We start from the raw sequence: 25,824 nt of genomic DNA, 5'->3' as shown, positions 1-25,824 counted from the left end.
AAGCCTCTAAGGGCTCTGCAGTTTATTGCCAAACTGCCACTGGCAGGCCGAGTAGAGAATGGGTGCTCTTTATTGAATCCGAGGGCATGCCTCTCGGAAAGGCTTGTGGCTACTCTGTGTTTTTGGAGGTGATGTGTGAGAGAGCCTTAAACACGTACAGCTGAGGGAGGTTCTGCACCGTCTCAGTTTCAGGAATGGAAGAGAAGGTTAGTTTGCTTCGGCTCTAGGGACAAGCCTCGAAGGGCTCTGCAGTCCTCTTGCCAAACTGCCACTGGAAGGCCAAGTACAGAAAGGTCATTCTGTAGTGAATCTGAGGGCTTGCCTCTCAGAACAGGCTTGTAACTGCAGTGTGCCTTGGAATATATGTGTGAGAGAGCCTTAATGCCTAGAGCTGAGGGAGGTTCTTCACAGTCTCAGATCTAGAAATGGAAGACAGGGATAGTTTGGCTCAGCTCTAGGGACAAGCCTCTAAGGGCTCTGCAGTTTCTTGCCAAACTGCCACTGACCAGCAGAGTAAAGAACTGGTGTTCTTTAGTAAATCCGAGGTCATGCCTCTCGGACCAGGCTTGTAAGTTCAGTGCAACATGGAAGTTATGTGCGAGAGAGCCTTAAGACCTAGGGCTGAGGCAGGTTCTGTACAGACTCAGTTTCAACAATGGAAGACAGGGAGAGTTTGGCTCAGCTCTAGGAGCAAGCCTGTAAGGGCTCTGCAGTCTTCCTGCCAAACTGCCACTGCCAGGCCAAGTGGAAAATGGGCGTTCTTTAATGAATCCGAGGACATGCCTCTCAGCAAAGGCTTGTAACTGCAGTATTAGTGGTGGCTGTGTGCCTTGATAGTTCTGGTGAATGGCTGAAATTCAGTGTTCAGATTATCCAATGTCATGATTTGGGATGTTCAAACAGAAATGGAGCCCCGTGTTCTGGGGCCAGATGGGAATTTATAGAGCTATCATGAAGCGAAATGCAAATTCATTATACAAAATTCAGTTGATTTTCTATATACCAACAAATAATTGGAATATGAAACAATACCATTAACAATACACACACATGCACAAAGAAATCCTCAAGTGTAAATCCAATAAAATATTTACAGATATCTGTGGAAAAAAATATGAGACACTCTTAAAAGCAATAAAGGAAAAAATAAATCAATTGAGATATATTCCTTGCTCATGATCAAAAGTCACAATATTATTTAGATGTCAATTCTTCTTAAATTGATCTAAAGATCCAGTGCAATTCCAATAAAAATCTCACCAAGCTATTTTGTAGATATTGACCAACTCATTTGAAACCTTGAGTAGTCTAGACAATCCTGATGAAGAACAAATTGATGAACTCACACTTCTCAATTTCAAGATTAATTACAAAGTTAAGAGACTGTGATTTTTTCAATACTACAATAATCAAGAGACTGCGATATTTTAAAATGAATAGACACAGAGGTAAATGAAAAAGCATGGAAAGTCCACACATAGACCTCTGCAAATACAGACAACTTGACCTTTGTCAAGACAATAAATGCACTTCAACATAAAAAAAATTGTCTTTTAGTCTTTAGTCTTTTAGTCTCTAGTCATCATCAACCAGTGGTGATGATACAAAAGGATGACCCTATGGAAATAAATGAACAAAGACACAAACTTTGCACCTTAGACATAAATTTATTCAAAATCACTCATCAACTTAAATATAAAGAACAAAACTGTAAAAATCATCCTGGGAAACATAGGAGAAAATCTTCATTATTTATAGTTTGATGATTAGTTTTCATATACAACACAAAAAGCACAATCCATGAAGAAAACAATTGATCATCTGGACTTGGTTAAATTTAAACTGTCCAATCTGGGAAAGACAACATTCACAGAGTGGAAAGGCAAGCTCCTGACTAGGAGAATACATTTGTAAAACACATATCTGAAGAAAGACTTGCATGCAAAATATTCAAAGAACCAGTCAAACTCTGCAACAAGAAAAGAAACTCCCCAAATTAAAATAAATAGACCAAAATATGAATAGACAATTTACCAATAAAATATATATACATGGGAAATAAGCAAATATAAATTGCTCAACAACAAGAAATTATTGGAAAATAAAATGCATTGCGGGGCCGGCCCCGTGGCTTAGCGGTTAAGTGCGTGTGCTCCGCTGCTGGCGGCCGGGGTTCGGATCCCGGGTGCGCACTGACGCACCACTTCTCTGGCCATGCTGAGGCAGCGTCCCACATACAGCAACTAGAAGGATGTGCAGCTATGACATGCAACTATCTACTGGGGCTTTGGGGGGAAAAAATAAATAAATAAAATCTTTAAAAAATAAAAAAATAAAAAAAAATGCATTGTGCATTAAGAAAAAGCAAATTAAAACATCAATGAGATACTCTACTCTTCCAGTAGAATAGCTAAAAACCAAAAACTGACAAAAGCAATTACTGGTGAAGATGTGGGACAATAGCAAAGCTCATTCATTGCTGATAGGAATACGCACAGTACAACCTCTTAAGAAGACACCTTGCTAATTCTTGTGAGGCTTAGTGTCACTATATGGTGCACCAATTGTGCAGCAGTGTATTTCTCCAACTACCGTGAAAATACACATCCACACACAGGCCACTAAGAACACCTAAAAAGCAGCTTTATTCACAGTGGCCAAAACCTAGAAGGAATAAAGATGTCCTTTAACAGGTGAATGACACCCAAGAGTGTGAAACTGGGTGAAGACACTTGAGGCAAACATGGGCTACAGGCACAGGATAAGGGAACACAGGAGTGCGGACAGGGGCTAGAGGAAGAGTAAATGAAAACACTGGTTGTCTAGATGGGCTGGAGGCACAGAGAATGTAGACAAACACGAGCTGGCATGGGCTGAAGTACAGGGGACAGGCACAGTCAGGGATGGAAAGGGATGCAGACACATGGAGTGAGAGAGACGTGAGGTCTGGTATAAAATGTGGGCACAGGAGATAGAGACACTCGAGGAAAGATACATGCTGCAGGTACGTGAGAGAATGACATTAGTTGTCTGACATGGGTTTTAGAGAGAGCAGATGGAGACTCTATGGGTTGGCCTGGGCTACAGGAACAAAGAATGGAGACTTTTGAGAGATGATATGGACTGAGGGGAGATAAAATGTTGACAATACAAAAGGGCAGACATGGGCTGCAGTTATATGAGATGGTGACACTGGACAGAAGATATGAGCTTCAGGTGGAGGGATGGAGACACACAAATGTTGGCATGGTGGCAGACTCATGGGCTGGAGACACTATGGGGCAGACATGGCTTGCAGCACAGAGTTTAGAAATATGCTAGAGAAGACAAGAGATACCAGCTACATCTGTGCTTAGAAGGCAATGGTGTGTGGCCTTAAATGAATGTATGAGTATGGAAGAAAGACAGGAAATACACAATCTCAGCTTCTGTCTCAAGAATTAAAAGAGAATCACACTGGAAAAATACAGAATGGAAACAATAATAAAGATAAGAATCAATGAAATAGAAAAATACCAAGGAAACAAATCAGGCTAAAAGTTTTATTTAAGTGTTAATAAAGTTAATAAACCACTAGCAAAACTGATTAAGAAAAAGAAATGAAAGACAAATGACCGGTATCAGAAATCAAACAAGAAGTATTCTCTACAGAGTGCTTAGATCTTAACGAGATACACCATTTTGTGAAATACTTAAGACTACGAATTAGACAACAAAGGTCAAAATTCACTTTATAAAAAACCAATATACTGAAACTAACACAAAAAAATAACATAAAATAGGAAAACTCACATATCTACTAAATAAATTGATTTGTTAAAACGTCAAGCCAACTAACCAACAAAAACAACAAACACTTTCCAGAAGCAAAACTCTAGGTCTGGGATTATTAACTATTCCAGACAATAGAGAGAGGAAGGAAGGAAAGGTTCAGATTCCAGATTAGACTGAACACAAAACTAATACAGATTTTATTCACATTGAATACAGTACAAAGATGATTCTTTACCACACAGGACCTCTGAAGTCATCTTTCCACTATACTACCAAATAAATTGAACCTAGAGAAGAACTGGAGGAAAAAAGTACAACACTTATTAAATATTTTTAATGCAGTAAAGAAACTGAGGTTATCTAAACTGAAGAGGAAAATACTAATAGGTGACAATTACCATCTTTAATGTATGAAGAAGTCCACAGAAGGCTAAATTTATTTATTTATTTATTTAATAATTTAATCTATTTATTTTCCCCCAAAGCCCCAGTAGATAGTTGTATGTCATAGTTGCACATCCTTCTAGTTGCTGTATGTGGGACGCAGCCTCAGCATGGCCCGAGAAGTGGTGCGTCAGTGCGCACCCGGGATCCGAACCCGGGCCCCCAGCAGTGGAGTGCGTGCACTTAACCGCTAAGCCACGGGGCCGGCCTGAAGGCTAAATTTAAAAAGTGGATATAAAGTCAAAATTATTTAACTGAACACAAAAAAAAATTTTATTATATGGCAAAGTAATATAGCAGACAATCAACTAATCAATAAAAAACCAATTAATTAATGTATATCATTGATTAGAGATATTCATAATCAACAGAACTGGTTTCTGAAGGTTGTGGAGTCTTTGTCCCTGGATACTTCTCAGAAACACACATTAAGCCATTTGTCCTGGATAGACTTTAGACCTTCTCCTGCTGGGGCTCAAGGCCCCTTCAAGTTTCTTCTGTAATTTTAATCTAATGCTAAATTAAATGAGAGAAGGCATGGTGAGGTCCAATATGAGTATGCTCTTGGGGGTTCATTTGAGGAGTGGTGGAGAAACAGTAAACACACCCGGGATGCCATAGGGTTCTGAGAAGCAGAGCAATAAAAGTCTGTAAAGGGCTTAAGACATATTACGTCCTCAGTAAATAACCATTGTTATCACTAATAATTCATTTCCAATAGTGTAGATAAAATAAAGTTGGCTATTCTGTCAAAAATATCTTACTCAAAAATGTCTTAATTGACTGAGGATTAAATAATCAAAGCTGGCTTTGTTTTTAATGTTCTTTCCTAGCCAGTAGGGGTTGACGGAAGCAAGCAAAGGAATTGGGCGACACTTAGGAGAGTGTCCCTCTGCCCTTTCCCTTAAGGTTCTTATGGCTGGCCAAATAATTAACAAGACAGGTTAGCAGGAGAAAATAATACCAAGTTTAATAACATGTATACATGGGAGAAAGCAGGACACTGCGTTTCTCAACACAATAGCAGAAATTCTCGTCTTAAATACCATGTTCAGCCAATGACAAAGGAGGATTTTGGGGGTGGGGGGAGTCAGTTACAGGAGATTACCACTAAAGCACAGTAAACAAGAGTAAGGTTATTATACAGCTTTAAGGCCTCAACTTCCACATTGATAAGCCTCTAGAAATGAGGCCATCCCCCTCTCTTCTCTAAACAGAGAGGGAGATACCTTTACAAATGGAGATTTTCCTTATAAATGTAAATGATTGTCTGCCAACTCCTCGCAGGGTCATCCAGAGAATGTGGCCAGAGAAACAGAACTTCTGATAAGAGGGACTTGTTGGTGCCTTTTCTATTGTAACCTCTATCCTACATTATCTTTACAGCCATCATGATAGATCTGTTCCAGGAAGGAGTTACTATGTCAAATTCTTTAGGCAGTTAGTGGGGGAGGTCAAATGTCCCTAGAGAAAACAACCAAGGTAGATAGATTTCAGGGTGGCCAAATCTTGATCTCCCACAAGAGTCACAAACCTTGAACTCTGAGTAATGTTTGCTTTAGCCCCTGAAAATTCAGGAGCCTCTAGATCCAAATGCCAACACATTCAAGTTGTTGGTGAATCTTGATTAAGATTTTGATACTTTTGGCTGTCTGCTCAAGCAAAGCATCCTTTGAAACCTAGGGTTTCTAAGCCAATGGTTCTCAATGTGTGGCTGGTCAGCAGAATCACCTGGGAAATGGTCAGAGACATAAATTCTCGGGTCCCCCCATCCTACTGGATCACAAACTCTGGGATGGGCTCAGCATTCTGTGTTGTAGGGGACCTCCACATGGTTCTAATGCACACTGGAGTTCGAGAACCACTGTCTTAGGAGAAGCCAGTCCTATGTACAACATAGGGTTAGCAAGGATTCCTCTCTCACAGGGCTTCTCCTGAGGCCCCATGGCCAAAATAAGGATTCTCCTTTATGGCCATAGGAAGAACTATCGGCTCAACTCCAGGCAGCCGTCTTCAGGAATTTTTCCAATATGACGAGGAGCTCTGAAATTTGGATTCAAAAAAGAAAAAAATATAAAAATATGGTTCAACGTTCAAGAAATTTTCCTCCTTCAGATTGAGGGTGGAGAAGTAGCTGAAATAGAGAAATTTTTCCCAGAACACTGATCTATCATTTCTTGATGGAAGCCACTGAGTTCCTTCAGTGGAACTAAACAATGACCAGGAAGGTTACAGTTAGTCTGATGTGTTAGAGGAGAAAGAAGCACAAAGATAAAGAAAAAAAACAAAAACAAAAACAAACAGGAGAGAGGAAGAGTGAGGAAGGGAAATAGACACAGCGACCATCAGTCAGAGGTGGTGAGAGGAGGGGAAAGGAATAGAAGATGCAGAGGGAGAGAAGCAGGTGCCGCTCGGTAGGAAACATACCTGTGGACACTGTGCACGTGTGGCTTTCATAGAAAGGTGTAAGGTTTCTAAAAAGAAAGAAAATAAAAACAAATCCATCCAATTTAGTAATTTGTCCTAAATATTAATTGATCAGGTCTCATCACTCTGATGTCTTCCTTCTCTTTTATTTCATTCTTGTCTCAAATTCTATGTCCTGCCCTTGTCTAAGGCTTCAGAAACACACCGCAATTCAAATTCTCACAATGTGAATTGTTTAAATCATTTCAGCTTCTTCTTTCCTTGCCCTTCTGCACATAATAGATGCCCTACAGTGTTAGATCACCTTTTGGTGCCTTTCAAAAAAACTTTAAAAAACTTGATTCTTAAAAGTACAGTTTTAGGGTTACAGAGAATTGAACAGATAGTACATAGAGCTCCATACTCCCACCGCACTACCCCTCCCCTCTCTCCCAAGCCCCATCTCCCCTGTTATTAACACCTTGCATTAGGTTGATACATTTGTTATAATGAATGAACAATATTGATAAGTTGTTATGAACTACAGTCCCTAGTTTGAGGGTCACTCTTTGTGGTGTACAGTTCCATGGGTTTTGACACAGATATAGTAGCATGCAGCCAATATTATGTACAGAACAGTCTCCCTACCCTAAAAATCCTCTGAGCATCAGATTAGCCCTTAATGACTTTTTAAAATATTAACAGTTGTCAGAATAATGTAAATTTTTACGATGAAAAATGTTCCACAGGTGCTCAGTTTTGTTAGTCTCATTATTATGATCACTATTAGAAATAATGAAAAAATTGAACACCTATATAAATAGCAAAAATCATAGAATTTTAACGATCAAAAATATCTTGAAGATGAGGAAACCCCCTATTCTTCAAGACCCTGCCCTCCAGTCTCTCAGCTTTCTGTGTCATGTCATTTATCTGCCTACTCCACTGAGGAGAAAGAAAGAAATCAATAACGAAAAACAAAGCAAAAAACAAATTTTGGTTCTAAGTAGTCCTCTTGAGCCCAATTTAATCAAACATGGATTCTTTTTTATTGCCTATTTGCATCAGGAACATAATTATTAGCTGGAGCCTAATTTGAGAATATTCATTATGAATGAAAGCTGCCATATCTAAGAACAGAATGGAATTCACTGATGCTTTATTCTTGGGACATTTGTAGGATTAAGTCAGGACACACTGTGAGAGTGATAAATTTAACTTCTGTATATTTTTCTTCTCGAAGACCCTGGATTTCGGCCACACTTTATACCCAGGTACTTTGCAACAATGAAAAACAATTAAACAATGACCTTGAATATTTTGCCCTCAGATTCATTAGTCTTTAAAATATAAATTGAGCAATTTAAATGTAGATGACTGAAAGACTATGGAGACTTCTAGAATGTCACAGTAAGTCCTTTAGAAGTGAAGAATTGACTCTATAAAGCATTTCTATTCTTTATCATACCTTGAAAATAGTGCTACTGTGACTGTGTTTTAAAGAGGATAATGGCAGGCTTTACTTTAATTTGTACTGTGAGAGATCAAGATTTGGCAATCCTAAAATCTATCTCTTTACCTTGGTTGTTTTCTCTGAGGGACATTTGACCTCCCCGAACTAACTGCCTAAAGAATTTGACATGGTGGCTCCTTCCTGGAACGGATTTTCTATCATGATGGCTGTAAAGATCATGTAGGATAAATGTTACAATAGGAAAGGCACCAACAAGCCTATCTTATCGGAAGTTCTGTCTCTCTGGCTACATTCTCTGGATGGCCCTGCAAGGAGTTGCCAGGCAAACATTTACATTTATAAGGGAAATCTCCATTTGTAAAGGTATCTCCCTCTCTGTTTTGGGAAGAGGGGGGATGGCCTCATTTCTAGAGACTTATCAATGTGGAAAGTGAAGCCTGAAATTTGCATAATAACCTTACTCTTGTTTACTGTGCTTTAGTGGTAATCTCCTGTAACTGACTCCTCCCACCCCCAACATCCTCCTTTGTCGTTGGCTGAACTTGGTATTTAAGATGAGAATTTCTGCTATTGTGTTGAGAAACGCAGTGTCCCTGCTTTCTCCCATGTATACATGTTATTAAACTTGGTATTATATTCTCCTGCTAACCTGTCTTGTTAATTATTTGGGCAGCCATAAGAACCTTAAGGAAAAAGGCAGAGGGAGATTCTCTCCCTCTCCTGACAGTACCTTTTTATTTTAAGTACATTTATTTAATATTTCTCAGTCTCTTGAAAACTTTTATCACTATACTCAACCTTCATTTAAATCACCAAACCTATTTGATGAAGGCAACATGAACATTTACTTGCAAATTCCTCAGAAAATTACTAATTTAACCTTACTTTCGATGATAAATTGTAGAACTCAAACTGGATTTGCCAGGCCCCTCAAAATGGCTCATAACTATGTGTTTGTACATGTATCTGGGAAGATATTATCTAAGGGTAATTGTTCTTCCCAAACTCTTTCTTTACCTCAAACAGCAGTACTTTCAAAGTTTTAATGAAAACGTGGCCAATTTGGTGAAAACCAAGTGACTTGTTTGTTTTAGCATGCCAATGAGATTAAGAAAATAAGTATTTTAATTTTCCTTATTGATTATAAAAATCAGAAATTAAGAAAACAAACTTCTTTTTCCAAAGACATTTCTGCAAGTGAAATCATCTGAAAAACTGATGGCTAGCCTCCTGTTTTAACCACTAAACCCTAAGAAATGTAATACCGTGGGCAAACACTTAAGCGTTGTCACCTGTGTGAGTGCCCAGCGCTGTCACCCCATCAAGGCCACAGATCAGGGGAAGGAGTCCTTGGAGGGGAGACAGCTGTGCACTCAGCATCCTTCCTTCCTGGGTCAGAACTCGGCCCCAGCTGCTCGCTGTCTAATCTTCTGGGGAAGCAGAGAATTCTTCTGGCGACACGACACACATCGGGTGTTAAGGATGTCATAATTCTTTTTTAAACAAATGTTAGCTTGTGTGACATGATTCTCAGGACAGGAGAAGCTGCCTCAAGGGAAGGCAGATCTTCTCTAGGAGCTGATGGTCATCCAGGGAGAGCAGAGTCAAGGGCTGCACAGCGCCAGCCCGCTCCTGCTCTCCGTCTCAGGGACACCTGGGCCCCCACCCCTCCACCCCACTCCCGGCTGGCCCCCAGCGGTTCCCATTGGATGCCCGGAGGCCGGGGCATGCGCAGGACCGGCGCTCGGAGCGGCAGAGGGGCTGGCGAGCTGGAAAGCCCGGTCGCACGCACAGGAGGTGGAGTCTCTGGTGCGGTGGTCGCGGCTGCACTGGTTTGTGTGGGGGGATTGGCGGAATCATTCCTCCAGGATTTTCAGCCCTGGGGAGCTCTCCTTTCTGCAGTGTGGAGGAGCTCTGGGCAGGAGGCGGCGCCACGGTAGGCGGTGGGCGGCTGGCGGCGGGCTTGACATGGAGCTCTCCGCCACAGACGGCGGGAGCGCGGTGTCGGGGGTGGGGGCCGGGGGCCGGGGCTGCTGGCGGGCTGCCCCAGGCGGGTGAACCCAACCTCTGTCCCTTGGAGGAGCAGAGGAGCGCCGCCTGGCCGGCCGGTCCCTCTGCCTTGGTGGGGCCCCACCACGATGGGGCCTCCTGCCCACCCAGCGGAGGTGCAGGGGGCGGCAGGGAGTCGCTTGCCCTCTGCACGCGCCCTTGAGTTTGCGCCCCCTGGGACCCCGTCTAGGCCAGGTCTCGACATCCCGGGGTGAACACTTTCCTTCAGAAGATGGACTGTGGTCAGCGCTCCTCAGCCTGACTCAGCTCAGGCTATTGGGCTCCTCATTGTGTTCTTTAAACAAATAAGTGTTCCTACTTCCTTTGGACCACTTTTATAGAAAAGCCTAATCACATTAATGGTTTCTGATAATTGACTCTATACTTGCAAGGCGAACTTTGAAGCCTGTGAATTGTTGTAAACTGCATTCAATGAATGGACCTTTAAACAATCTTTGGTGCAAATTATGTAGCTTCCTAATTATAAGTCACTTTCTGTTAACATAGACTGATGACTGATCAATTGATGATTGACATAATGTGTATGGAATTTAGGTTTCAGTGGAAAGGTTTTTCTTGGCAGTTGGTGCTAAAATTAAAATTGTATAAGGAGGAGATTTTTAGAAGTAATATGTAGTGTGTGTTTTGTCTCCGTACTCATTTAGAATCATAAGAATTAGATTTGGAAAGCCCATAGAACAAGAATTTTGAAGTTTTGATTTGACTGATGAGGTGAAAGATCAAAAGACCAAATACGGTAGGATTTCATTTATACGATATTCTAGAAAAGATAAACTGTAAGGAAAGACAACAGATTGTTAGTTGTCCTTAGTTTTAATATTTAGTTAATCATTTAGTTTAATAGTTTAATCATTAGTTTTAATATTTCTGATTAAAAAAATACACTTTAATGATAGCATCCTAATTACGCTTTTGGATGATACCAGAAGTTCATAACCTATTAAATTCTGCAGTAGGAACAAATGACATGTTGGTTATTGGTGTCTTTGAAGTGTAAGTATTGGCGGTAATGACATTTTTAACGAAGATTTTTTGGATTATGAACTACTGTTTTTTTACTAGATCCTGTTGGACATGGCATATTACAAGTTTCAAAAGGCTCTTTAAATTATTGTAGCAGGCTGAAGTTATTAAATTGTAATGTCAGATCTTTATAGATGAAACAGGTGTGGGAGATCAAGATTTGGCCACCCTGAAATCTCTCTCTTTACCTTGGTTGTTTTCTCTAGGGACATTTGACCTCCCCGAACTAACTGCCTAAAGAATTTGACATGGTAGCTCCTTCCTGGATCAGATCTTTCATGATGGCTGTAAAGATAACGTAGGGTAAATGTTACAATAGGAAAGGCACCAACAAGCCCCTCTTATCAGAAGTTCTGTCTCTCTGGCCACATTCTCTGGATGACCCTGTGAAGAGTTGCCAGACAATCATTTACATTTATAAGGGAAATCTCCATTTGTGAAGGTATCTCCCTCTCTGTTTGGAGAAGAGAGGGGGATGAGCTCATTTCTAGTGACTTATCACTGTGGAAGGTGAGGCCTTGAGCTACATAATAAACCTTACTCTTGTTTACTGTGCTTTAGTGGTAATCTCCTGTAACTGACTCCCCCCACCCCCAAAATCCTCCTTTGTCATTGGCTGAAAATGATATTTAAGGCGAGAATTTCTGCTATTGTGTTGAGAAAAGCAGTGTCCCTGCTTTCTCTCCCATGTATACATGTCATTAAACTTGGTATTATTTTCTCCTTCTAACCTGTCTTGTTGATTATTTGGCCAGCCATAAGAACCTTAAGGGAAAGGGCAGAGGGAGATTCTCCCTCTTGCCCCTTACAGTTTTGGCATAGTCGCCAGGAGCCACACTGGCTGGCAAGTTGCCTTCTCTGGCTGGAAGACCTGCCTTCTCCCTGGACTACTGCGGATGATGAGATACGGGAACGCCTGACGAAAGCCGGCAAAAGGTAAGACTTCTTACCATGTCAGCCTCCTGGAATCTCTATCTACGGAGTCCGGCAGAAGGAAATGGTGAGAATTTTTTCTCTTTCTAAATTTAGATTGGCAGGAGAAAATATTTGGGAAACTGGTTTCTTGGGCTTTTAGTGACTCTTGGTTTAAATTTGGTAGAGTACTCTTGGTTTTGATCTTGATCCCTTTTCCTCCCAGAGATAGTCTCTGTTTTTCTCTTTTGTCTGTGTCTTTTGTCATAAGAAGGAAATACCATAGGGTAGGACGCAGGCATAGGCCCTATAAGCCTGCTGTCCGGGCCAGCCCCACAGACTGGTGAGTTTGCGGGTCTCACCAGACCGGCGCCTACAAACTTTGCTGTGGGTTATTATGCACATGAAGTGAAGGCCATTGCCGAGGACATCTTGGAAGCCAAAAAGGCCGCAAATTTGGTGGGCGCGGGTCGAGCAGTTAAGAGCCATTAGATCTAGCACTCGCCACTTTCAGAAGACTCCTGTGTCAGGATAAGTTGGGCCACGGAATGGGGTAGATGACACAGGTCTCCTGCCAACTGCAAGAAAATGTCCATGCAACGACGAGGTACTCTGTAAAGCACACAGTCTCCAACCCCGCGGCACCTCCCCCACTAGGTATTATTCTGGTTCCAAGAGGCCTAAGGCGTGGCTAAAGCTGTCATTGTGCACATAAGAAAAAGAAAAACCGGATGAGGTTTTTCCTTCTGTCTTGTTCTGTGTCCTGAGAACTTGGCTTTGTGACCAGTGAGAATATTCTCCTTGGTCTCCACCATACGGAAGGTGCATTTACCGGGGTGCACCTTGGTGGCCAGTCAAGTAGACTGGGGTTCCGAACTGTCTCTTTGTCCGGCTGTGCCAAGCTCTCAGGGGAGTTTGTCATAAAAGGCCCAGTCCATAAGGGCTTTTGTCGTCTTAACCATCGTTGCTTGTTAGTGCTGGAAAAATCCCATTCCAGTATCACCTGTCCGGTGTCACAGATTAGCGGGTCTGTGACTGGAGGCGTCCCACACTATTGTGGGAGACCGGAGACACCATCCTTACCGCCTGTGCAACGAAGGTCTTTACTTTTTCTGAATATCTTTGGGAGTGAATTCTGTGGATCATGGGGGCTACATCATCTGTGCCCTCACCAGGGACGCCTCTTGCATCCATGGTAGATTTATTCTAAGCGTGGAAAGTTACCTCCGGGTCTTTCCTTAAAAAGCCTTATTGGTTTGAGTCACTATTGGAATAAATATACAAATGAAGATCCTACTCGTCAATGGCCAGACGACGGATCCTTTGAATTGGGAAAACTTCTAAATTGGGGGAAAAAAAAATTTTTTTTGAGAGCTCTCACATAATTAATTGTTTAATTGGTACCTAAGAAAAAAGGCCAAAAAAAGGAAGGGAAAAAATTTGACTAGCCTTAAGACCTTGACTCAGGTTACAATTGAATTGAGAACATGTAAAAGTGTAAGTGTTGATAAGATTATAAATGTTGGCATGTTTGAGCTAATTTTATATAGAGGTTACATCAACTTTGCCTGAGTATGTTTTAAAATGTCTGACTGGGAATGCTTCCTTTGTCCAAAATTATAAGACCAAGACCTATTGATAAAAATTTTAATGATAACTATGTTTAAAGGTATAAGAGGTGATGAAATTTACATAAAACTTTGTAGAAAAAAACTGATGTTATTTCTATTACAGAACTGGTTAACAAAAATAGTAATTTAAATGATGGCTAATTTTATCTGAAGTCTTATGAAGTCTTACAGGCAATCTAAATAATTATTGGGAATAAGTAACTAAATAGTTGTAAAAAAAGATAAATGTTGGATGAACTTTAAACAATAATTATGTGTTATGGTGGTTACAGCTTCCAAACTCTTTTTGGTGACTTTTAGAGTTTTGCTAAAATTTATGATAAAAAATTCTCTGAGTATCATCATTTCCAAATAAGATAAGATATTAGACATTGATTGCTAAATGTACGTTTGTCTACTTTTGGCTTTTCATTACAGGAAAACTAAAAGGTGTTTTGGGTCTATTGGTAAACATGTGCTTTATTAAAAGATTGTACTATAAAGTAACATGTTTCTAGAAGTTATGAAGTGTTTATAAATTTTCCAAGCCACAAGATACTAATGTAAAAGAAAGTTTATAATTGTTTAGTTTTTACTTACAAATTAAGGTTTCTAAGGGTTAAAATTTCTAATTAATATATGTGATTGAAGCTACTAAATATTAAGAAAAATAAGTCTGTGTACAAGGAAAGTAAGATGTATAAAGAAGGTGCAAAGAATGGAAATATTTTGTTTGTTTTGTTAAGAAAGATAAATTTGTCCTCAAGTACTAGAAGGGAAAAAAAAGACATGGGACAAATTCTGAATGTAAAAAGAAAGTTATAGAAGGTTTGTGGAAGAGGAATTCTGGAAAAGGAGTTTTTGTATGGTCAAGTTGGCTAAGATTGAAATGAATTTAATTAAGTAAATGAGTTTTAATAGCAGAAGTAAGCTGGTGCAAAATTGAAATTTCTCGTAAAAGGATAATTTGCTTAAACTTGATAAAGAGGTTATAAAAGATTTTTCTTTAACTTTGAGTAAGTCTACCTAAAAAAAAAAACATAAAACTGTTAAAATAATTTCCTGTGTTCAAAAGACTGAGGTCTCTATTAAGGCTTTTTGGACTGTTAATGCTCTGTTTGCTTTGACTTTTTATATTTTTGACAAGCTCCCCAAAATTCATATCTTAAATAAAGTCGTTTTTTTCTTTGAGAATTTTCAAAGGGCCCTGGAACTTCTCAAAGAAATTTGCTCTCTTCCTATAAGGAGGAAGATACTAAACTTATTAGGCTGATTCAGTATGTTAAATTACATAGAAAACATTGTCAGACAAGTGATGATAAGCCTGCTTAGGTGGTATTATGTGGGCAAATGTTATTGACATAGGTGTTTTAAAATTGGATAACATTACTAAAATTCTGATCTGTCCTGGTTATCAGTCATAATTCTGGTTATTATTATTTTAAAGTGTTGTATGTCACAAAATTAACCAAATTTCTTTGTCAATTGCCATTTTGAGGTCTTGTTGTTTACAGACTTATTTCTTTGCTCTAATGCTTTGCAAAATGTTTCAACTTCAGAAAAATTCATGGAAAGGACTCTGACATTTACACTGAAGTACAGGCTTCTGATAAACTTTCTGATCATAAAACTGAACTGGGAAAAAAAAATTACAGAAATCCGATGGAGAAACTGATAAGTTCATGAAGCTGCTAACAAAAAGATTGGGATCAAGAATGGATTACACAGGACTGAATGAACTGATTATAATTTTTATGATTTTTCATTTAAAGTATTGCTGAATTTTTAATGTTTTGTTTTTTCAGATTTAAGGAAAACGTTTTCTCTTTTCTCCTGAGCTAGCTATGACATAGCAATTTGGTAAATGATATTTTTGTAAGTAAAATTAAAATATTTATCTTTTTCTCTCTACCTGATCCCTCGAATTTAAAAACTCTTAGTAAGTGAGTATTGTTGTTTTCATGGCAATATAGTTATTTGCATAAGTTCAATAAGAATCTATTCTCCTTATAACAGGACACAATTGGAAACACTGGGTCTATTACCAAGGTTGTGACTGGAACATCATATTTGCAATATAACCATACAGCTTTTGAGGAATGAAGATTGGACTTTATGGAATAAAGCCACGTGGAAATATTGGCCTGGTACCTTATGTTCCAAGCAGCACTTACCAGGATAAGTAAAGAATGTCACTTATCTGGCAGGTACAAGGAACCTCAATATTTTGGGGGAACCTCGGAAGAGAGAAATTCACCCAAATCTGTAGGTATTGCAGGCAAAGTCTGATGACAAATCCTTGGCTTGGCTTTCCTGGCCTCGAGAGGCTTTTGAAGTTCAATCTGAGATTCCTTATAAAAAGTTCCAGCAAAGCAGATTTAAAAGAGCCTATGTAATCAATTGCTATTCTTGCCGTACTTATGTAAATAATTGGGCCAACTCTATTAGAACTAGACTTATTTTGCAAACCAGTTAGTTTTAATTTGGCTATCTTAATAAAAATGAGGGTGATTTTTTAGAGAAAAAATTATATTTCAGTAAAAACTATTTCAGTATAAATTTGTGGATATTAGATCCTAGTTTTGTTAATTGTCTTTTGAGGTTTTTGTTTTATATCTGTTGACTGGACTGGATCCTGATTTCTTCTAGTCTCCTAAAATATCTAGCTAAAGATGTCCAAACTAACGTTTTTGATTTTTTCCATCATTTTCATTTGAAATCACTGAAAACTGAACCTGCCCTTTTGCCTGAAGCCTTACAAACTGAAGCTGATGGACTTGATACAAACTTAAGAGATTACTTGATGACATCATCAGAGACATTTTAAACTGCAAAAGATGCTTTGACGCTGACATCTAAAATTCTTCTTCACTGGCTGTCCTCTGAACTCAAAAACTGCTTTACAACTTGCTCTAACCATTAACCTTGTTTTTCTTTTGTTTACATGTAAATGCTTCTATTAAATACTTGATTGCTTGCTTCCATAATATAGGCGTAACCTTGAGAGCCCACCTGTATCACCACCTTCCAAAATGAACTTAATTGAACTGATCTATTATCAGGACTAAGAAATGTGTTCAGTGAGATGAAACAATCTACCAACTCAACTTCTGTACTATGAAACTTCTTTAAGTTTCAAAAGGACTGTGAAACTTTTAGTTTCAAAGGCGGGACTGTGGGAGATCAAGATTTGGCCACCCTGAAATCTATCTCTTTACCTTGGTTGTTTTCTCTAGGGACATTTGACCTCCCCCACTAACTGCCTAAAGAATTTGACATGGTGGCTCCTTCCTGGAACAGATCTATCATGATGGCTGTAAAGATAACGTAGGGTAAATGTTACAACAGGAAAGGCACCAACAAGCCCCTCTTATCAGAAGTTCTGTCTCTCTGGCCACATTCTCTGGATGACCCTGCGAAGAGTTGCCAGACAATCATTTACATTTATAAGGGAAATCTCCATTTGTGAAGGTATCTCCCTCTCTGTTTGGAGAAGAGAGGAGGATGAGCTCATTTCTAGTGACTTATCAATGTGGAAGGTGAGGCCTTGAGCTACATAATAAACCTTACTCTTGTTTACTGTGCTTTAGTGGTAATCTCCTGTAACTGACTCCCCCCACCCCCCAAATCCTCCTTTGTCATTGGCTGAAAATGATATTTAAGGCGAGAATTTCTGCTATTGTGTTGAGAAACGCAGTGTCCCTGCTTTCTCCCATGTATACATGTTATTAAACTTGGTATTGTTTTCTCCTGCTAACCTGTCTTGTTAATTATTTGGCTAGCCATAAGAACCTTAAGGAAAAGGGCAGAGGGAGATTCTCCCTCTTCCCCCGACACAGGCAAAAATACAAAAAGCCATTCATCATTTTATCTTTGTTAAAAAATCAAGTAAATCTTAAAGTTTAGTATCTTTCTCCTTATAGGAAGAGAGCAAATTTCTTTGAGAAGTTCCAGGGCCCTTTGAAAATTCTCAAAGAAAAAAAGTAAAAATAAAGACTTTATTTAAGATATGAATTTTGGAAGCTTGTCAAAAATATAAAAAGTCAAAGCAAACAGAGCATTAACAGTCCATAAAGCCTTAATAGAGACCTCAGTCTTTTGAACACAGGAAATTATTTTAACAGTATTTTTTTTCTGTCTTTTAGGTAGACTTACCCAAAGGTAAAGAAAAATGTTTTGTAACCTCTTTATCAAGTTTAAGCAAATTTTCCTTTTACGAGAAATTTCAATTTTGCACCAGCTTACTTCTGCTATTAAAACTCATTTACTTAATTAAATTCATTTTAATCTTAGCCAACTTGACCATGCAAAAACTCCTTTTCCAGAATTCCTCTTCCACAAACCTTCTATAACTTTCTTTTTACATTCAGAATTTGTCCCATGTCTTTCTTTTCCCTTCTAGTACTTGAGGACAAATTTATCTTTCTTAATCAACCAAACAAAATATTTCCATTCTTTGTTCCTTCTTTATACATCTTACTTTCCTTGTACACAGACATATTTTTCTTAATTTTTAGTAGCTTCAATCACATATATTAATTAGAAATTTTAACCCTTATAGACTTTGACTTCTAAGTAAAAACTAAGTAAGCAGTTATAAACTTTTTTTTTGACATTAGCATTTTGTGGATTGGAAAATTTATGAACACTTCATAACTTCTAGAAATATGTTACTTTATAGTACAATCTTTTAATAAAACACATGTTTACCAATAGACCCAAAACACCTTTTAGTTTTCCTGTAATGAAAAGCCAAATGTAGACAAACGTAAGTTTAGCAATCAATGTCTAATATCTTATCTTATTTGGAAATGATCTACTCAACTGAATTTTTATCATAAAACTTAGCAAAACTCTAAAGTTTTAAGTCACCAAAAAGAGTTCGGAAGCTGTAACCACCATAACACATAATTATTGTTTAAAGTTCATCCAACATTTATTTTTTCACAACTATTTAGTTGTTCCCAATAATTATTTAGATTGCCTGTAAGACTTCATAAGACATCAGATAAAATTAGCTATCATTTAAATTACTATTTTTGTTAACCAGTTCTGTAATAGAAATAACATCAGTTTTTACCTACAAAATTTCATGTAAATTTCATCACCTCTTATACCTTTAAACATAGTTATCATTAAAATTTTTATCAATAGGTTTTGGTCTTCTAATTTTGGACCAGGGAAGCATTCCCAGTCAGACATTTTAAAACATACTCAGGCAAAGTTGATGTAACCTCTATATAAAATTAGCTCAAACATGCCAACCTTTATAATCTTATCAACACTTACACTTTTACATGTTCTCAATTCAATTGTAACCTGAGTCAAGGTCTTAAGGCTAGTCAAATTTTTCCCTTCCTTTTTTTGGCCTTTTTTCTTAGGTACCAATTAAACAATTAATTATGTGAGAGCTCTCAAAAAAAATTTTTTTTTCCCCCAATTTAGAAGTTTTCCCAATTCAAAGGATCCATCGTCTCCCATTGACGAGTAGGATCTTCACTTGTATATTTATTCCAATAGTGACTCGAACCAATAAGCCTTTTTAAGGAAAGACCCTGAGGTAAATTTCCACGCTTAGAATAAATCTACCATGGACGCAAGAGACGTCCCTGGTGAGGGCGCAGATGATGTAGCCCCCGTGATCCACAGAATTCACTCCCAAAGATAGTCAGAGAAAGTAAAGAACTTCGTTGCACAGGCGGTAAGGATGGTGTCTCCGGTCTCCAACAATAGTGTGTGATGCCTCCAGTCACAGACCCGCTAATCTGTGACACCGGGCAGGTGATACTGGAATGGGATTTTTCCAGCACTAACAAGCAACAAAGGTTAAGATGACAAAAGCCCTTATGGACTGGGACCTTTATGACAAACTCCCCTGAGAGCTTGGCACAGCCGGACAAAGAGACAGTTCGGAACCCCAGTCTACTCGACTGGCCACCAAGGTGCACCCCGGTAAATGCACCTTCCGTATGGTGGAGACCAAGGAGAATATTCTCACTGGTCACAAAGCCAAGGTTTCTCAGGACACAGAACAAGACAGAAGGAAAAACCTCATCCGTTTTTTTTTTTTTACTTATGATGTGCACAATGACAGCTTTAGCCATGCCTTAGGTCTCTTGGAGCCAGAATAATACCTGGGGGGGAGGTGCTGCGGGTTTGGGGACTGTGTGCTTTACAGAGTACCTCGTCGTTGCACGGACATTTTCTTGCAGTTGGCGGGGGACCTGTGTCATCTACCCCGTTCCGTGACCCAACTTATCCTGTCACCGGAGTCTTCTGAAAGTGGCGAGCACCCTAATGGCTCTTAACTGCTCGACCCGCGCCCACCAAATTTGCGGCCTTTTTGGCTTCCAAGATGCCCTCGGCAATGGCCTTCACTTCATGTGCATAATAACCCACAGCAAAGTTTATAGGCGCCGGTCTGGTGAGACCCGCAAACTCACCAGTCTGTGGGGCTGGCCCGGACAGCAGGCTTATAGGGCCTATGCCTGCATCCTACCCTATGGTATTTCCTTCTTATGACAAAAGACACAGACAAAAGAAAAAAACAGACTATCTCTGGGAGGAAAAGGGATCAAGATCAAAACCAAGAGTACTCTACCAAATTTAAACCAAGAGTCACTAAAAGCCCAAGAAACCAGTTTCCCAAATATTTTCTCCTGCCAATCTAAATTTAGAAAGAGAAAAAATTCTCACCATTTCCTTCTGCCGGACTCCGCAGATAGAGATTCCGGGAGGCTGACATGGTAAGAAGTCTTACCTTTTGCCGGCTTTCATCAGGCGTTCCCGTATCTCACCATCTGCAGTAGTCCAGGGAGAAGGCAGGTCTTCCAGCCAGAGAAGACAACTTGCCAGCCCCTGTGGCTCCTGGCGACTACGCCAAAACTGTTGGGGGAAGAGGGAGACTCTCCCTCTGCCCTTTCCCTTAAGGTTCTTCTGGCTGGCCAAATAATTAACAAGACAGGTTAGCAGGAGAAAACAATACCAAGTTTAATAACATGTATACATGGGAGAAAGCAGGGACACTGCTTTTCTCAACACAATAGCAGAAATTCTCGTCTTAAATACCATGTTCAGCCAATGACAAAGGAGGATTTTGGGGGTGGGGGGAGTCAGTTACAGGTGATTACCACTAAAGCACAGTAAACAAGAGTAAGGTTTATTATGCAGCCCCAAGGCCTCACCTTCCACATTGATAAGTCTCTACAAATGAGCTCATCCCTGTCTCTTCTCAAAACAGAGAGGGAGATATCTTTACAAATGGAGATTTCCCTTATAAATGTAAATGATTGTCTGGCAACTCCTCGCAGGGGCAGGGTCATCCAGAGAATGTGGCCAGAGAGACAGAACTTCTGATAAGAGGGGCTTGTTGGTGCCTTTCTTATTGTAACATTTACCCTACGTTATCTTTACAGCCATCATGATAGATCTGTTCCAGGAAGGAGCCACCATGTCAAATTCTTTAGGCAGTTAGTGGGGGAGGTCAAATGTCCCTAGAGAAAACAACCAAGGTAAAGAGATAGATTTCAGGGGGCCAAATCTTGATCTCCCACACTTATCATATACATGAATGACTTTTGGCAAAATAGACCTGAACTTGACAAGATGGACTCATTAGTATGGTGAACTTGTTTTCGAATGTTAAAATGGGAGAGGATATATTAATTTTACCTGAGGGTGACCCAAGTCAATGTGCTGGGTTTAGCTGTTTATACACTCTTTCTGAGCTACAATCTTGATTAAAAAGCTGGTCATGGGTCTGGCCCCATGGGTTAGCGGTCAAGTGCACGCGCTCTGATACTGTCAGCCCGAGGTCAGATCCCGGGCACGCACCGAGGCACTGCTTGTTCAGCCATGCTGAGGCCACATCCCGCATGCAGCAACTAGAAGGATGTGCAACTATGACATAAAGCTATCTACTGGGGCTTTGGGGAAAAAAAAAATAAAGGAGGAGGCTTGGCAATAGATGTTAGCTCACAGCTGGTCATCCTCAGCAAAAAGAGGAGGATTAGCACGGATGTTAGCTCAGGACTGATCTTCATCACACACACAAAATAAAGCTGGTCATAGACATACCAAGCAATTTGGACCATTTTAGGTATCAACATATTAAGATGTCCTCTTTCTCTGATAGTTTCTGATTTCAGGGTGTCTGGGAAAAACAGTTTCTCAACATAGGTACTTTGGAATATAATGTTTGATTGTTGATTTATTGAATCATAGAATTGTGGAGTCGGAAATAATTTTAGTGGTTGTAGAGCCTAACATCTTCAATTTCCAGGAAATGGAAAGTGAGGTTTCTCGAGTTAAGTCGTCCATAGTCTGACTGCTACTTAGTGGCAGAGTTAGAACTAAATGCTCAGATGCTTGTCTCCAGATTCCTAGTACAGTGCTCTCTGTGCTACGTACTATTAAGGAGACAAACTAATGAGTTGCCTTCTCAGATCATATGTGTAGCCAGCAGGGTTGATTCTTTTCCATGTGCATTTTTTTCCTTTCTTTTTTAAATAACTACTAACCACAATTAATTCATTCCCCTACTATTTTTTTTTTTTTAATTTTTTTGTGAGGAAGACCAGCCCTGAGCTAACATCTGCCAATCTTCCTCTTTTTGCTTGAGGAAGACTGGCCCTGGGCTAACATCCGTGCCCATCTTCCTCCACTTTATATGGGACGCTGCCACAGCATGGCCTGACAAGATGTGTGTCGGTGCACGCCCGGGATCCGAACCAGTGAACCCCAGGCCGCCACAGCGGAGCACGTGCACCGGAGCATGTGCACCTAACAGCTTGCGCCACTGGGCCGGCCCCTCCCCTACCATGTTTAATGACTATCTTTATATTTGTCTCCTCGAGCACACGTGTAGACTCCCTAGAATAGACACCTGCCTGTGAGTGGATTGCTGGGACAAAGGCTGATGTGCATCTGCAACTTGAGGAGCTGCAGCCAAATCATCCTCTGAAGTTTTAACAATTTACATTCCCGCCAACAGTGTCTGAGTCATCCTTGCCCTGGGAATTGTCAGATCGGCATTGTCAGATTTTTAAAGTTTTGCCACTCTCATGCGTGAGAAATGATGTATTTGTTTTCCTCTTGTTACAACTGTTTTGACAAATGCATAGAGCTGTGTCACTACCAAAATCAAGATACAGAACAGTTCCAGCACCCAGAACTCCCTTCAGCTGCTCTTTTGTAGTCAACTCCTCCCCCACCCTTAACCCCTGGTGACTAACGATCTGCTGTCTTTCCCTATGGTTTGTCTTTTCTAGAATATCTTATAAATGGAATCCTACAGTATTTGGCCTTTTGAGTCTGAATTCTTTCATTTAGCACAATACATTGATTTGAGTGTTCATCCATGTTGTTGCCTGTATCAGCAGTTCCTTCTGTTTTATTGCTGAATGTAGTATCCATTGTGTGACTGTACCACAGTTTATCCATCCACCAGTTGAAGGACATTTGAGTTATTTTCAGTTTTGTCTTTTTTGACTATGAATAAAGCTGCTATAAATCTTTACAAACAAGTTTTTGTGTGAACATAAGTCTTCTTGTCTTGGGTAAGCACCTAGAAGTAGAATTGCTGGGTCACATGGTATCTGTATGTTTAACTTTATTTTAAAAACCGTTTGTGTAGCAAAGTCATGGCCCACAAAGATGTCCTAATCCCTGGAACCTGGGAATACATTAGTTTACTTGCCAAAGGCGAATTAAATTTGCAAATGGAAGTAAGGTTGCTAATCAACTGACTTTAAAATAGGGCGATTATCCTGGATTATCCAGGTGGGTCCAGTGCATCACAAAGACCCTTAAAGGGAGAGAGAAACAGTAGAGTAGAAAAAGATGCAACAAGGGAAGCAGGGCCAGAGAGATGCAGAGTTCTTGGTCTTGAGGGTGGCAGAGGGGGCCCACAGTCTAAGGAATGTTGTGGTCTCTAGAAGCTTGAAAATGCTAGGAAATGGATTAACCTTTAGAGTCCCCCCAAAAGAACCTAGCTCTGCCAACACCTTGATTTTAGCCCAAGGAGACCCGTGTCAGACTGCTAACCTACAGAACTGTAAAACAATAAATCTGAGTTGTTTTAAGCCATGATATTTGTGGTAATTTGTTACAGCACCATAACAAACTCCACTTTAAAACTGTTTTCCGGGGGCCGGCCCCATTGCTTAGCGGTTAAGTGCGTCCGCTCTACTACTGGCGACCCGGGTTCGGATCCCAGGCCTGCACCGGTGCGTTGCTTCTCCGGCCATGCTGAGGCCACGTCCCACATACAGCAACTATAAAGATGTGCAACTATGACATACAACTATCTACTGGGGCTTTTGGGAAAAAAAAGGAGGAGGATTGGCATGGATGTTAGCTCAGGGTTGATCTTCCTCACAAAAAAAATAAATAAAACTGTTTGTTCCAAAGAGGCTGAACCACTTGGTGTTCCCACCAGCAATGTAGGAGTGTTCCAGTTACTTTCCATCCTCATTAACACTTGGTATGTTCATCCCCTTTAATTCTAGTCATTCCAATAGGTACATAGCAGTACCTCAATGTGGTTTTTATGTGCATTTTTCTCACGATTAATGATTTTGAGCATCTTTTCATGTGCTTATTTGCCATCTGTGTATCTTCTTTGGTGAAGTGTCCAAATCTGTGCCCATTTTAAACTTGGATTTTCTTATTGCCGAGTTTTGAGAGTTCTTTATAGTCCTGTCAGATATGTGATTTGCAAAGGTCTTCTCCCAGTCTGTGGCTTGCCTTCTCCATCCTCTCGCCAGTGTCTTTGGAAGGTCTGTGTAACATAACTGGAGAGGCTCCACGTGACCTTATTGTCCACTGAGAAACAGAGTGAGATTGGAGCACCTGAGTCCAATCAGACGTTGATCAGAGTTGGGGCTGGGTCTCACTTTTAGTAAACCCAGCCCTTTCACTTTCCTCCATTCCTGTTGTGCTCCCCTCCCCCGCACATGGGTCTGGTTCTAAGTCTGGTAGATCTCTGTCTCTTCAGATTTGGGACACCACAGAAAATTCAGCTACACCCCTCAGACATCTCAGCGCAGCTCTCCAGCCTCCTACCTTACATCGCTTCACAATATGGCAAATTCCCTGAAGGTCAGACTAGCAGTATGTTGGACTTAGGCCACATCCACCACTTCTGGAGGTTTCACTTTGTTTTGTGGAAGCTTTTGGCCTAGTTCCCCAGGTTCCTGTGTGGCACCAAAACTTAGTACAGGTGCTGTGAGAAAGAGCAGTTGTGTGTTTGCAAGCCCTCAGGTTTCCTCTGCCACACCAGTCCTGCTGAATCACTACAAGTTTGGCTAGTTTCTCTTTTCCCTAGCCGAGGCTCTGACTGAGCAAGCCAGATCCTCGGCAACCAGCTAGAATCAGAAAACGCCCCCAGGGGAAAGAAAGATAAAAATCCTTGCTCACATAAAAGACTTTTTCTTCTTTCTGGAATTTTAGTTCCTTGGTTCTGAAGTTCTCTGATGCTCTCAAAATATATCTATAATTTATCTGGCTTTGTCCAGTTTTGCAGCAAGCGTGCTTTCCTGTCCTAGTCTCCTCTAAAACAGAAGTTCCCTTGTCATTAGTTTTTAACTGCATCAGTTATACATTGTCAATATTATTATTGTTTCATAAAGTCATGCTTTCAATGATTTATTCAGATGTTTACCCTTTTTTATCCTCACGATCCATTTTTACCTCTTAGCATTTCTTCTTCTATCAATTTCTTTCTCCTTAAAGTACATTCTTTTTTACTTTTTAAGTTTTTTCCTTGAGGAAGATTAGCCCTGGGCTAACATCTGTGCCAATCTTCCTCTATTTTGTATGTGGGTCACCACCATGGCATGGCTGATGAGTGGTGTAGATCCACACCTGGGATCCAAACCCATGAACCCAGGCCTTGGAAGCTGAGTGTGGTGAACTTAAACCACTACACCAGGTGGCTGGCCCCCTTAAAGTACATCCTTTAGAAGTTCCTTGAGCATCTGTTCATGGTAATACTCTTAGTAAATGTTTGCATAAAAATATTTTTAAGTCACCTTAGTTCTTGAAATATGGTTTGATTGGATATACACTGAAAGTTATTTTCTCTCTGTACCTTGAAGATTTAATCCAACT

At 40.1% G+C, this 25,824-nt stretch overlaps 1 protein-coding gene and 1 long non-coding RNA gene across 2 annotated transcripts in view; one reads left to right on the top strand and one right to left on the bottom strand.

Annotated features, from left to right (window-relative positions):
- Positions 1 to 5,293: 5,293 nt before the first annotated feature.
- LOC147915346 (uncharacterized) lies at positions 5,294 to 20,912 on the bottom strand. The gene is made up of 3 exons (XR_015553916.1): positions 20,474 to 20,912; positions 6,646 to 6,692; positions 5,294 to 6,261 (listed from the first exon to the last, which is right to left on the bottom strand). It is a non-coding gene; the product is annotated as an uncharacterized LOC147915346 (long non-coding RNA).
- LOC147915345 (uncharacterized) overlaps positions 8,647 to 25,824 on the top strand; it is a 67,659-nt gene continuing 50,481 nt past the window's right edge. Inside the window, exon 1 of the mRNA XM_087437899.1 lies at positions 8,647 to 10,034. The gene's annotated coding sequence lies outside the window, so the exon portion shown is untranslated. The remainder of the gene's footprint in view (positions 10,035 to 25,824) is intronic.

This window comes from Ceratotherium simum, chromosome 13 (genome assembly GCF_057802395.1).
Source record: "Ceratotherium simum simum isolate JZ-2026a chromosome 13, ASM5780239v1, whole genome shotgun sequence".
NCBI classification, from domain to species: Eukaryota; Metazoa; Chordata; class Mammalia; order Perissodactyla; family Rhinocerotidae; genus Ceratotherium; species Ceratotherium simum.
Note: the sequence above shows the minus strand (reverse complement) of the source record. Positions and strands in the feature narration are given on the sequence as shown.